This window comes from Lagenorhynchus albirostris, chromosome 13 (assembly GCF_949774975.1).
Source record: "Lagenorhynchus albirostris chromosome 13, mLagAlb1.1, whole genome shotgun sequence".
NCBI lineage: Eukaryota > Metazoa > Chordata > Mammalia > Artiodactyla > Delphinidae > Lagenorhynchus > Lagenorhynchus albirostris.
The window spans coordinates 72821865-72837261 of NC_083107.1; positions in this window are offsets into that span (position 1 = coordinate 72821865).

Consider the following 15397-nt stretch of genomic DNA (forward strand, 5'->3'; position numbering starts at 1 on the left):
ATTTTTGTTAACCCCAGTAGATGTAGTGAAGTGTATAGTTGCAGTGATAAGAGAAAGGAAATAATGTTATAAATTAAAGTCTCACATAATTAGAAATGATTATTTAATGTGATGGTAGATAAAATTGAGTACATTCTGGGCTGTGATTGGGGAAATACCTCAAGCACTACTGTGCGTGTTCAATCTACATCTACCCTGAATATTTATACCAACTTTAATTATCACACTGGAGATTTATAAAGTGATTTCAGATTATATTCTTTCTCTAAGGAAAAAATAAATAAATTTGTTAAACTCTATGATGAAGACAAAACTATAGACCAATTTTCATGCAGAAGGCATAAAAGCCTAGTAGATCAATCTGCAAAATGCATTTAAAAAACAATCCACTAAGCTTCTGAGTTAAAAGGGCAATTTGGGCATAGGCTTAAATCTCCACTTCTTGTTTTTTGGTTTTTTTTAAATGTATTTATTTATTTATGTGTTTGTTTGTTTGTTTTTGGCTGTGTTGGGTCTTCGTTTCTGCGCAAGGGCTTTCTCTAGTTGTGGCGAGCGGGGGCCACTTCTTCATTGCGGTGCACAGGCCTCTCACTGTCGTGGCCTCTCTTGTTGTGGAGCACAGGCTCAAGACGCGCAGGCTCAGCAGTTGTGGCTCACAGGCCCAGTTGCTCCGTGGCACGTGGGATCTTCCCAGACCAGGGCTCAAACCCGTGTCCCCTGCATTGGCAGGCAGATTCTCAACCACTGCACCACCAGGGAAGCCCCCTCCACTTCTTGTTTTAAACGCATAGTAATGCTATATAAAATGTATAAACACACAATACACATTAAAAACCATATTTGCATTTAATAAAAGAAAGAGAAAAATGGAAAGAAAGCACTTACTGGTGAGTGAGAGATGAGGCTGCTTTGCCCTAGGCATTCTGATATCACCATTAGGGCCTGGAGATTAAATGCCAAAGGAATATCCACATCAGATCCATGTACCGTAGAAAGCTTGAACTCTGGATCCATGTTTACTTCTTGTAGTGAAGCTGTAGGTGAACCTCAGGGCCCCAAGCCATAGGGAATATCAGTTACATGCCCAGGAAAATATTCCTTGGTGCTGGAACTGTGAATAATTTTCCTAAGACACTACAGAATCTCTAGTAACTAAAGACGGTTTACAATCTGTTTCCGGGTAAGTGTTCCTCAGAAAGCTTTCAAAGCAGCAGTCAGAAAACTATTCATAGGGTAGTCTTTTATAAGTAGGATATATTTGCAACAGATTCCCATGGAATAAGATTATATAGAACATATCTATTACTGGAATTAAAAAGAGAAAAACAATAATCAATAAAATGAAAGCCAAATAAACAAAATATGTGTGAATACAGTAAAGCAGTATTCTAAATAGTCCATGGGTTAAAACAAAGACCAAAGTAAAAATTGTTAGATGTTTGTATTGTTTTTGTATTTTAAAAATGTTTAACTTATTCAGATTCCAGCAAAGTGGAAATTAGAAGCAAACTCATAGCCTTAAATGCATTTTAGTATTGTATGAATATTTGAAAATGAATTAGCTAATCATTATACTTAAAAACTAAAAGAATTCAACAGAATAAATTTTAAGAAAGTAAAATAAATGCAATGAAACAAGTTTAAAAATACTGAAATAAGTAGGAATAGATAGATAAATAAATGAAGTAGGCTTGAAGGGTCCAGAAATAAATCCATACACATATCATCAAAAACTGACTTTTCAACAAGGGAATCATGATAATTAAATGGGGGAAAGAACAGTCTTTTCAACAAATAGTGCTGAGACAACTGGATATTCACATGCAAAAAAATGGGTTTGGACCCCTATCCTACACCATATACAACGATTACCTTAAAAAGAATCAAGGACCTAAATGTAAATATAAAACAATACATTTAGAAAAAAATGGGTGCAATTTTCATAACCTTAGGTTAGGCAAAGTTTCTTTAGCTATAACACTAAAATCATAATTATAATAAGAAAAAATAAATTGAGCTGCTTCAAAACTAAAAAATTTTGTGCTTCAAAGGATACAATCAAGAAAAAGACAACCAGGCTTCCCTAGTGGCGCAGTGGTTGAGAGTCCGCCTGCTGATGCAGGGGACACGGGTTCGTGCCCCGGTCTGGGAAGACCCCACATGCCGTGGAGCGGCTGGGCCCGTGAGCCGTGGCTGCTGAGCCTGTGCGTCCGGAGCCTGTGCTCCGCAGTGGGAGAGGCCACGACAGTAACAGGGCCGCGTACCGCAAAAAAAAAAAAAAAAAAAAAAGACAACCAACAAAATATGAAAAATAGATTTATAAACTATATATCTGTTAAGAGACTTGTATCTAGAATAAACAAAAAATTATTTCAGCTCAAAAATTTTTTTAAAATGACTCAAAAAATCAGATAAAGCATTTGAATAGACATTTCTCCAAATAATATATACAAGTGGTTAATAAGCACATGAAAAGTTTCTCAACATCATTAGTCATAGGGAAATGCAAATCAAAACCACAGTAAGATAACATTTCACACTCACAAAGACAGCTACAATCAGAGACAGGCCAGTAACAAGTGTTGGCAAAGATATTGAGATATTAGAATCTTCAAACAATGTTAATGGGAAAGCAAACTGGTGTATTCACTTTGGTAAACAGTTTGTCAGTTCCTCAAAATATTAAACAGAATTAAACAAAATTAAACCAGAAATTTCACTCTTGGGTGTATAGCCAAGAGAATTGAAAAGATAAGTGCACACAGAAACTTGTACATGAATGTTCATAGCAGCATAATTCATAATAGCTAAAGAGTGGAAACAGCTCAAATATGTATCAACTGACAATTGAAAGATAAAATGTGGCATATCCATAAAATGGAATGTTATTTCCCATAAAAAGCAGTGAAGCACTGATACATGCTATGACTTTGATGAACCTTGAAATATCATGCTAAATGAAAGAAGCAAGTCACAAAAGATCACATATTGTATGACTCTATTTATACAAAATGTCCAGAATGGGCAAATCTATAAAGACCTAAAATAGATTAGTGCCTCAATACTATTGCTATGCTATATATCCTTGTAAAATCATTAGCCTTCAATGATAGAGGAAAAATCTTTCTTCTTAAAAATTTATAGTTTTAGTTCTTACATTTAGATATATTATTTGTTTTGAGTGGATAATTGTATGCGGCATGAGATAAGGAATTTAAGTTTTTGTGTGTGTGTTTGTTTGGTTTTGCATGTGGATATCCAATTACCCCAACACTGCTTGCTGAAAAGATTATTCTTTCTCACTGAATTGTCTTGGCCTCTGTTAAAAATTGATTAACCATAAATTTAACAGTTTATTTGTAGACTATCAATTCAACTCCATTAATCGATATGAAGATCGATATGGCCATCCGTATGCCAATACTACACTACTTAATTACTGTGGCTTTACAATATACTTGGTAATCAGGCAGCATAAGTCTCCCCAAATTTTTCTTTTTAAAGAGTTTTTGGCTACTCTGGGTCCTTTGCATTTCCATATAAAGTTTAAGATAAGCTTATCAATTACAGCAGAAAATCTTAACAAGATTTATATAGGGATTTCATAAAATCTATACATCAATTTGGAGAGAATTGCTATTTTCATATTAAGTTCTTCAATTCATGAACATGGAAAGTCTCTCCATTTATTTAGATCTGTGACAATTTCTCTCAGCAATGTTTTATGGTTTGGTAGCCAAAGCTTATACTTCCTTTATTAAATTTATTCCTAAATACTTTATTTTTATGATGTTGTTAATGGAATTGTTTTCTTGGTTTAATTTTCAGATTGTAACTAGCATATTTTGAAACATAAGTAAAACTGAATGAATGAAAACGATGAATTTAATACAATTGATACAAAGATAAATATATAATTTTTTCACTTTATGAATTTATTTTGTTATTCTAAGGCCTATATGTATATAGGTCTTCATCAAATATAATTAGACCTATTGATTTGGAGGTGCACTACACATCAATACCCTTGCAATAATGTGTTTATTTATTCTGCTTTCTTTACTTCCATGTAACTTTTGTTTTAACCCTGAATGTTTTTCCTTCTTGTATCTCTTCAAAATTATGAAAGTGTTCCATTAGAAAAAAAAGACGTATGAATAGTTTTGATTAGGTTACAGCTATATATCAATAGTTTTCTTATTTTACATGTCACTGTATCTATCATTAACCCCACTAACAGATCCCCACTATCCCTTTGATTACTAAATTCACTCAAATAGGGAGAATTCTAGCTATCCTAAGTGCTTCTCCATGTCTCAACATGAAAATTTTACTTTAGAACTATTACAGGAGAACAGTTCCTCTTCTGTTTGATAAAAACCTGCACATTTAATAGGTAGAGTAGTATTTGTAAATGGAACTACCAGATAAAATGTACTGAAGAAGAACTATTTTTAGAAGTCCCAGAAAATTCTCCAACATACAATCGAATTATAGCTGATCTGGAAGTCAGTAGACTTATACTATGTATAATTCAAGAAATAACCAAAGAATTAGCTATGGTCTCAGAATCCCTATAAGCAAAAGCTCCAAGTCTTAGGCAGAATATTTGGAGTAGAGCCCATAAGAGTCCAATTTAATACTTGTAACTTGTTACCTAAGCTTTCCAATATTTTAAAACTAAAGCCAAGGAAAGTCTCCAGTCAGCAGTAACCAGAAAAAAAAAATTGAGAAAGATACTAGAAAAAATATCTCTGCACCTTTGTACTAGTGCTTGTAATATGCTAAGCTAATAAAAAAAAAAAAAACACCTAATTTTTAAGGCTATAGATTTGTCATAGATATGCAAAGCAATTAACAAATAGTTATACCTTGCTTCTCAGTAATACCTAAACTAAACAATACACTTTGGATCAAGCTGTAGCCAAATTCTTTACTATAGTAGATTTATGTTCGGCTTTCTTTAAGACCCCTATGGATAAGCATATCCAAACAACTTAGTTGCTTTCACTTGAGAAAAAGTCAACAGTTTAACTGGAAAATTATGTTTCAAGTTATGATTTATGAAATTCTATCCTATTTCTTCAGAATCTTATATCAAACTCAAATTCTCTGCTCCAAAATACGGATGACTACTTCTTACGTTCCATTGATCTGGACAATTTAGCACTAACTCTATCTACTGACTGATAATGACCATAGAGCTGCTCACAAAGTAAGAAAAGCTCCGATGTTTTCAAACAACTGTTTATTATCTCAGTTGTCAACTGTCATTGGAGGGAGGACATTATCTAAAGGTATATCCCATATTATTCAAAATTACTCAAGATGAGTCAACTATCTATTGTAAAAGTGGGTACCAAACATGTCTGAACCAGCAAAGCATCTTTTTTTTTTTTACTAAATAAACATCTGAGAACCAATCCAATGGAACCCAGAAAGTAAAAATACCACCACTGATCTCAAAATAATAACTCTTCAACATCCGCCTATACTGACTCTCTCTGATTAAAAACCTTATCTTTTGTAAGTAAATGAAAAGCTAGGTGTTATTCTGGGCCTATTTACTTAACAACATGGCACACATTAAGGACCCATTACTCTTAGTGACCTATCCTTAGCTCTAGTAGCCAAGGTTTATCCTTCTTACTATAAGTTTCTTGAAAATACTGCTCTATTTTGCTATGCTATATATCCTTGTAAAATCATTAGCCTTCAATGATAGAGGAACAATCTTCAGTGCCTCAAAGCAAAAGAGTGACATGTCTTATATAATTAAAAAAAAAAAAAGAAAGAAAAGTTAGATGGCATCCTATTTTCAAGTGTTGAACCAGTCCTGAATACCTAGAATAAATTCTACCTGGTCATGGTGTGTAATTCTCTCTATACATTTTTGGATATGACTTGCTAATGTTTTGTTGAGAGTATTTGCATGTATATTCTGAGAGATATTGGTCTACAGTTTTCCTTTCTTGTAATGTCTTTATCTACTTTTAGTTTTAGGGTAATGCTGGCCTTATAGAATGAATTTTAATGTTCTCTCTGTTACTATATTCTTGAAAAGATTGTGGAGAACTGGTATCACATCTTCTTTAAGTGATTGTAGAATTCACCAGTGAAACTATATGGGCCTGGTGTTTTAATGGAGAAGAAGGTTATTTATATTTGATCCAATTCATTTAATAGGTATATGCCTATTTAGACTATCTATCTTTGCTTGCGTGAGTTTTGATAGTTTGCGTCATTCAAGGAATTGGCTCATTTCATCTAGGTTATTGAATTTGTAGGCATAGAGTTGTTCAAAGTATCCTGTTATTATCCTTTTAAAGTCCATGGTATGAGTATTGATGTCTCTTCTTTCATTTCTGATATTGGTAATTTATGTTTTTTCCATTTTTTTCTTGCTTGGCCTGGCTAGAGTTTTATCATTATATAGAGTTTATATCATATATATCAAAACAACTTTTGATTTTGTTGAAAGTCAATCAATGTAATCTATAACATCAACAAGCTAAAGAAAAGAAATCACATGATCATATCAATAGATGCAGGGGGTGGGGAGGTGGGAGGGGATGACAAAATCTGACATCCATTTATTTATGATAAAATCTTCTGGCAACTAGTAAAAAAGAAGAAAAAAAATGCTTAGGTATAAATCTAACAAAATATATACAGGATTATATGCTGCAATGCTATGATGAAATACATTAAATAAAATTTAAATAAATGGAGAGACATTCCATGTTCATGGATTCAAAGACTTAGTATTGTTAGAATGTCAGTTCTTCCCAACCTGATCTATAGATTTAATGTAATCACAATCAAAATTCCAGCAAGCTATTCTGTAAGTATCAGTTAACTAAACTTAAAAGACCCAGAAGAGCCAATACGATACTAAAAAGGGACAAAAAAGTTGCAAGACTCACACTACCAGATTTCAATACTTACTGTAAAGAAATAATAATCAAGAGAGTGTGATATTGGGGAAAGAATAGATACACAGATCAATGGAACACTATAGATAACTTAGAAATATACCTAAATAAATACAGTGACTGATCTTTGAAACAGAAACAAAAGAAAGTCCATGAAGAAAGGATTGGCTTTTGAACAAATGGTGCTGTAATGATTAGATGTCCATATGGAAAGAACAATAAAACAAAACAAAAAACCTCTCAGACATCATACCTTTTTCAGAATTTAATTAAAAATGGATCATAGACCTAAATGTAAAGTGCAAAACTATAAAATTTATAAGAGAAATGAGAAATGTACATAAATTTGGATTTAACAGTGATTTTAGATGTGACATCAAGAGCATAGTTCATTTTAAAAATTGATGTTTGACTTTATTTAAATTAAAAAAAAACTTATGTTTTACAAAATACACTGCTAAGAAAATGAAAGACAAGCCACAAACTGGGAGAAAATATTTCCAAAACACATTCTGATAAAGGACTTGTATCCAAAATACACAAAGAATTCTTAAAGCAACAAGAAAACAAACAACTCAGTTAACAATGAGTCAAACATCCATGCAGGGACTTCTCTGGTGGTCCAGTGGTTAAGAATCTGCCTTCCAATGCAGGGGACATGGGTTCAATCCCTGGTTGGGGAAATAAGATCCCACATGCAACTAAGCCCGCGCGCCGTAAGTACTGAGCCCGCGTGCCACAAGTAAGACCTGATGCAGCCAAATAAATTAAATAAATTAATTAATTAAATACTTAAAAAAAAAATCCAGACAGATACTTTACCAAAAAAAGATATTTAAATAGCATATAAGTGAGTATATGATAATATACCCAATATAATGTCTCATTATGGAGTTTAAATTGAAGTAACAATGAGATCCCACTACATACTTATTAGAATGACTAAAGAACAAACACACACAGAAAACACCCGCACATAAGCAACAAAAAAACCCTGACAATAGTAATTGTTGGCAAGGGTGCAGCACAATAGTAACACTCATAGGTTCCTGGTGGGAATGTAAACAGAATAAGAAAGCCTCTCAGGAAGACAGTTTGGCAGACTCTTACAAAGGTAAACATAAGCTCAACACGTGATCCAAGAATCCTGGTATTTGGCATTTACCCGTATGAGTTGAAGACTTATGTCCACACAAAAACCTGCATAAAAATGTTTATTGCAGTTTATTCATAAATTCCACCTGCTGCAAGCTGGAAGCAACCAAGGTGCTCTGCAACGAGTGATTGCAGACATACCTCACCTGAGGTATGTCTAGTCAATGAAATATTATCCTGTCATAAAAAAGAAATGAGCTATCGAGCCACAAAAAACATGGATGGATCTTAAATGCATATTGCTAAGTGAAGTCGTAAAAGGCTACATATGACATTCTGGAAATAGCAAAACTATAATGCTGGTAGATGTCAGTGATTTTAAGACTTTAGGGTTTAGGAGAGAAGGTTGAATTGATGACGTACAGGAGATTATTTTAGGGCAATGACACTATTCTGTGTGATACTATAACATTAATTATATGTTACTATGTATTTCACAACCTATAAAACTTTACAGTAGAAAGAATGAAACTTAATGCATGCAAATTGAAAAGAAAATATATTTATGCAGTCAGAGGATCCTAAAATGGAAAGTTGAATGTGACAAAATTATCTATCTATATTACACATTTATGAAAGAACCTCACTGAAGAGGGTAGGGGGAATAAGCAGTGGCCTAAGTAACTTCAGATATGAATAGGTGAGTCTAAAGCCAAAAGGAACTGCAAATAAGCACTGCATTTTAGTTAAAAGTTGTTTCCCATAGGGGTACCGGCTAATACTTCCAATACTGCTATACGTGTATACTGGATTTGAACAATTAAGTAAATAGATGGCGAGGTAGAACCAAGGTTTCTCAGAGTTGGAATTGGAGATTACAAATAAACAAGGGATAGAGGCTACAATAATCCACATGGCAATGGATTAGAGTTGGAGACATCAGTATGAACTTAGTTTAGCAGATGGTTAACATACTGGAGTATTTATAGATCTGTGTATATACAAACATTAGTATATACAAGTATATGTTTCTGTTCTCTTAGCTAAGCGTATCTAGACTCAACTACACCCCAGTAGCCATAGCACAACAAGCGCTCAGATCTTGGTTTCTAATGCCATTCTCTAATACAAAGAATCAGGACTTCTTGGAAAAATGGCTGATTCTAAGACTGAGACAAGATAGACAGATGATAGATAGTAGATTAGATAGATAATAGATAGATAGATAGACATAGAGGTATAGATGGTTGATAGATATAGATACTCCTATCTTTGTCTACTATCTATCTATCCATCTATCTATCTATCATCTATCTATCATCTATCTATCCATCTATCCATCTATCTATCTATCTATCATCTGTCTATCTGTCTATCACCCTACCACCTTCCAGTGCCAGAAAACAGCACAATGATAGGAGTGCACTAAAGGGACATAGGAGCCATCAGAAAGAGCTCTTAATGGCCAATCCTGGAAAATATGGGGTACTTAAAAAAGATAGTATTGGTTGATAATTCAAAGTATAAAATAAATATCCTCATGTTCATTCTGATATAAATAAGTAATTGAGTAAATAAAGAAATAGGGAGATGAGACACATCACTTACACCAAACAGTTCCAAATTATTTGTGTAGATGTTCTGCCCCTAAGGAGGTAGACTATAACTCCTCACTCTTCAAGAGTGGACTCAGCATAGTGACTCCCTTCCAAGGAGTACAGTATGGAAAGGAGGGACAAAGAGCAACTTTACAGTGGAGAAATCTGACAAACACTAGTTCAGCCAGGTGGTCAGGTTAGCATCAATGAACTTTGTTAAGGCGTATTGACAGTATGTGCTCCTGGTATAATGTGAAGAGAACGGCACTTTACCTCTGTGATCTTTCTCCTCAGATTGTATAAACTGAGGCTAATCGTGAGTAAAACATCACAGAAATCTCAATTGAAGAACATTCTACAAAATGCTGACCTGTGCTTCTCTAAACTGTCAAGGTCATCAAAAGCAAGGGAAGTTTGAGAAACAGTCATAGTCAAGAGGAGCTTAAGGGGATGATAATAAAATGTAATATGGCATCTAGATAGGATTCTGGAACAGAAAAAGGACATTGGTTAAAAGCTGAGGACTTTAGATAATAATAACATCAATACTCATTCATTTTCTGTAAAAAATGTACGATACTAATTTAAGGTGTTCCAATAGGGGAAACTAGATGCAGGATATATGGACACTCTCTGCCCTATTTTCACAATTTTTCTGTAAATCATAAAGTGTTAAAGATGAAAAGTTTCTATGTAAAAAATCAGCTTTCTGTGTAACTCCGATAGTCAATTAGAGGGGGAAATGCCATTGCTCAAGCATGGACAAAACATTATAACAACTAGAAATAAGCATTCCTAGAAAGATTTGGGTCCTAAATGAAGAAAACTACAAGAAAAAAAAAAAAAACACACACACACACAGAAAAGGGGGTGGTGAATAAATAGGCAAGTATTTCACTTTTTTTTGAACAAGAACTATGAATATTACAAATGTGTTTTTTCCTGTTTTTGTTGTGGTTGTTACTTGACAGTTAAACTCTGAAGTTCCTCTGGGAGAATAAGCAGTTGAGGAATTCTGGGTCAACATGTTATATTTTACATACATGTTCAGTGTGTCTGTCATACAGACTAAAGGGAATGAGAGAGAAAGTTATAGCCTAGCAAGATGTGAACAAAACTCTGGAGCCATATGCAGACTTAATGCTGAGGATAGTGTTATAGGTACTTCACAAAACTGTTACAGGTACTTCACAAAACTGGTGCTCAGCTTGTCTGAAGAGGATGAGAATCAGTAGTGGAAATAATCTCCAGAAACCTCAGGGAAGTATTGACAATGCCCTGGTCAGTTTAGAGACAGAATGCCTGCATAAACTTTAGTTAAGAACATATGTTTGTTTCTAAATGGCATAAAATCACTTCCCAGCCTTTCTTCACAGGAAAAGGATGTCATTTTATAAGAAATCAGTTTGTATAGGATCCAAACAGGGTTTTATAAACAGGTAATTTCAATGAAATTGATTTTATTTTGCCTTAAAATCACAGGCACAACAATCCCATCATCCGAAGGCCTGTTTTTCAATGGTTAGACTCTGTTGTTTTAGGTTAGAGTTTCTTCCTCTGATATCGCATAGTCTTATATTTTAAAAGTTAAAATAGATTTTCTAGATTGATTGGAGGGGAACAAAAATTAAAATATAGCCTGAAACCAAACATTTAGACTTTGAAGTTATTCTTGTTTTCTTGATTTTTTTCTTTAAAGGTGAATGGAATTGTCACTGCAGAACTGTGTTTTTTCTTTGTCTCTGGAATGAATTTTGGTTAATTCCACAAAGGCTATGGAGAGCTTTTAAAGAACAAGAGAACCACGTGCCTCCAGGGACTTGTCAACACTTAGTATTGCTTGTTTTCTGTTCTCTTTGTTTTCAATAAGAAACAAACTTTAGAATTTAAACAAGAAATGCATACTTCATTAAGTATGAGCCTGTGTGGGAAACAAAAGAAGCTAGAGACTTCCATGGCTGGAGGCGGGGTGGGGGGGGTGGGGGGGGGTGGGGGGCGGTGATGTTAACCAGTAGAGAACAATGCTGGGGTAATAAACCCCAGGACTGGATGATCTGGCTATTAAGAGGCTTGTATCCCTCAGGAGACCTTTATAGAGGTATTAGAAATGGAGGTAAACATGGAAAATTAGAACCCTGTTGATTTTCCTAGACCTTGTTCATAGCCCTAAAAGACACACATGAAGTTAAACAGAAGACATGGTTTTTTAGCATCTTTGGTCAGTTCCAATCAGCAGAGGGTGAGTTGACTTCAGTAAGGTTGCCCTATATAGCGTGTTTATAATTTATAGCACACCTTCACATATTTGAGTTTATCTCTTTGTTCTAAATAAAATACCTCTCTTTTTCCTTGTGCTATACAAATCTTGAATTTAAACCCCTTGTCTTTATTTTTTAAGCTCCAATTTATACCTCAACCCCACCACCCATTCATCCAGTGAAACTGATATCTGAAATGTTAAGTCTACTGACTTCTTTTCAAACTTTCTTACCTGACTTCTCCAGAAAATGTGATACCCCAACAAGGCTCTGTCATCTTAAAATGCCTCACTTAGCTTGTGAGTCATCAACCCCTCCTCTCTCTCCGGCCACTCCATCTCCATCTTATTTTCTATTTAGATCTCATTTTTACACCTTGAATTTTACATTCATAAGCTCTCATTCTTTTCCCTCGCTTTTTTATTTTCATCTGACTTCACGTATGTAACACTTAGACACCTATGTTCTGAATCTCTACCATGAAACCAGAATTCTCCCTGTGCTCCAGAATCTTATTTCCACAACTCATAAGCATCTGTCTGCTCTACAATGTCCTGTAGACCCTTCACACTCACTGTGGTCAAAACCAACATCTTCATCTTTTCTCACAAATCTGCTGTTTTGATCTCTAAAGACATAATGTAATCATTCCACTAGAAATCATGGGGTCATCCCAGTCTCTTTCTTATACCACATTTCTCCAGCCAATTGGCCACTGAGTCCTCTTACTTTTACAATGTATACACCTCTCCAATCAGTTCTCCTTTTTCTCATTCCATCTGACAGTGCTCTGGTTCAAGTTCTTTTCTCTTAGAGTTTCCTGATCAATCTCCTCGCTTCCTCTCAGGTAGTTTTTCTAAAATGAAAATGTGTCATATGAATCTGATTCTTAATCATATGTATGTCCTTCGTGATTACAGGACAAAGTAGACTCCCTTTGTCTCGTGAACTCTTCACCTTTACAACCAGGTCCTTGGGTACCTTCAGCCTGGTCTCCACTGGACTCCAGATTTCACTTTCTGAATGTCCTCACGTACCCTAATGGTTTTTGAAGCTTCTGAGTGATGTATTTTAGAATATCATTCTCCTCAGCCTGGGAAAATGAATATTATTTCAAAGACCAATTTAAAACATCATTCAATTGGTTAAGTCTTATACAAATACCCAGTTGTCAATATTCCCCCTCCTGTGATGAATTTAATAATTCACTTCATGTGCTTTAAAAGCATTTTGTACAAACCGTTTTCACCCAGCAGTCCTCTCCCATGGTTCTGCTGTTGGAATTATATTTTCACACATCCCAGCTCTGTAACCAGCTCTGTGACCTTCCCCCAGTAATTGGAGAAAAAAATTGAGGTCAAAGACATTCACATGTTGTTCATCTTTGTATTCCCAGCATCTAGCAGCTTTCTGGTAACTTACAGGCACTCAAATACACCTTAAGCGAGCATCAACTTAGGAACTCCACGTCTACTATCTAGAAGCTAACGATAAGGCTGGGTGTGATTCACGAGGAGACAAGGTGAATCACATCCAGCCTCATCACTAGCTTCTAGATGGTGGAATTCTAGAAAACATGATATTTCACAGAGACCCAAAGGATATGACTTCAGGCTCAGTGAATGTCTCCCTATCTCAATGCAACCAGACACTTTTCCTCAGAGCTTGGAAAATCGGCTTTTCCTATTTTCCTCAAGAAAAAAAAAAAAAAAAAAAAAGTTTTGCCTTCCCACCAAGCCATCAGGTAAAAAGGATAATCTGTCTCCTTCGGCAATTCAGAATTTGAAATGGAACATATCCAAGTTTGAAAGCTATGTTTTACCTGAGTTTGAAGAAAATGACGTCAAGTGCTAGTACTATAATAATATGTTATATAAACTACATTTATGTTATAGTTTCTACCTTTGTTATTTTATTCTTGTATTTTCTGTTTTACTTTCCCCCTTATTACCTTCTTATTATGAAGGAAATAGCCATAACAAGAGAACAAGCAAGCAATATTACTCAATGTAAAACAGAGACTAGAATGACTGAAATTGTAATAGTTAAATTATTAAGTGCTTATCCTGTACCAGACTCTGTTCTAAGAACTTACAAAGTATTTTCCCTGTATAACACTTTATAAATATATTAACCTATTTAATATTTAGAATAATTCTAATGGATAAGTGCTATTATTATTTCCAAGTTACAAATGAGCAACTGAGTCACAACAGAGATTAACAACAGGCCTGAGTTCAAAGAGCAAGATTCAGAGCTGGGATTCTAACCCAGGCAGTTTGTTTGGCTGTGCCTTTAACCACTATGCCATACTGCTCCCTTACTGGAAAAAAGGGACAGGGTATTGAGTTAAATATTAAAGTTAGAACCACTGGGTATCCATACACAGATGTCTGATCACACAGGACATATCAAAGGTGAGGATATAAATAACTTAGAACTATTTAAAGACATTTCCCATTTATATAAATTACTTAGAAGAAACTGTAATTATCCTAGAAATAACCACTTATTAATATAGACAACTTAATCATAGTCGTTGACCCATGTGTTGTTTTTGAAAAGGACAGCAGGTTTAATTTATTAAAATTCACTGTGTAATGACCCAGAACCACATTCTAACAACAGGTGATTTAACCTGTATAAAAATAAACCCATTGGTATTAATGAATCAAGGAATCTCAAGGCTCTGGTGTGAGGTGCAGCTCAGAACAAAAGGTCCTTTAACACTCATGCTTTATACACTGTGATTTTTCAGTCCAATTTTATCTGATATAAAGGATTTGTTAAAGGGCCAAATTAATCCTTTGTATATTTTGTGAATCATTAATTGCACCTTATTTTCTTTGTCTTGATGGGCAATTTTGGTTTGTTTTGCTTCTTACATTCACTTCCTTCTCCTGACAAATTCATCCTAATAAGACGCTTCTGTATTTACACAGTTTAAATACCACACTAAACTTCAGTGCCCTTGATTTTGCTTCTCATACTTTGTCATCCTTACCAACTGCAGGCAGGTAATTCTCTTTATGGATTAGCTGTAGCTCTACAAATGTGAGCTCACTTCAGCACGTTAAGATCCCTTTGCCTTACACCTCTTCTCCATTATTCTCTGTGGCTTTCTTTTCACCCTGAAATCTTATGTGTACCTGAAAACTGCACTTTCTGCTTTTTCATGGCCTTGGTGACATATAAGGGACCTTGGTAGCTTTCTCCAGGGTCCTGTCCACAGCCCATTTTCCCCTTCTATGATATGCTGGGTGACTGTATCCAGACCCATGGTCCAACACACATAAATATGCCTGCAGTTTATACTGATAGATGTTTAGACCCACCCTTTCTAAAAAAAAAATAATTTATGACTTCATCTTCAATTTCCCATTGGTTCCTCCTACCCTTAGAAAACTCACACCTCAGTGGGAAAGAAAAAAGAGAAAACTGTAATTGAGAGTAATATGAAAGCACAGAAGAAGGGCATCCAACGCTGTCTGGAGTGGTAGAAAGATTCCAG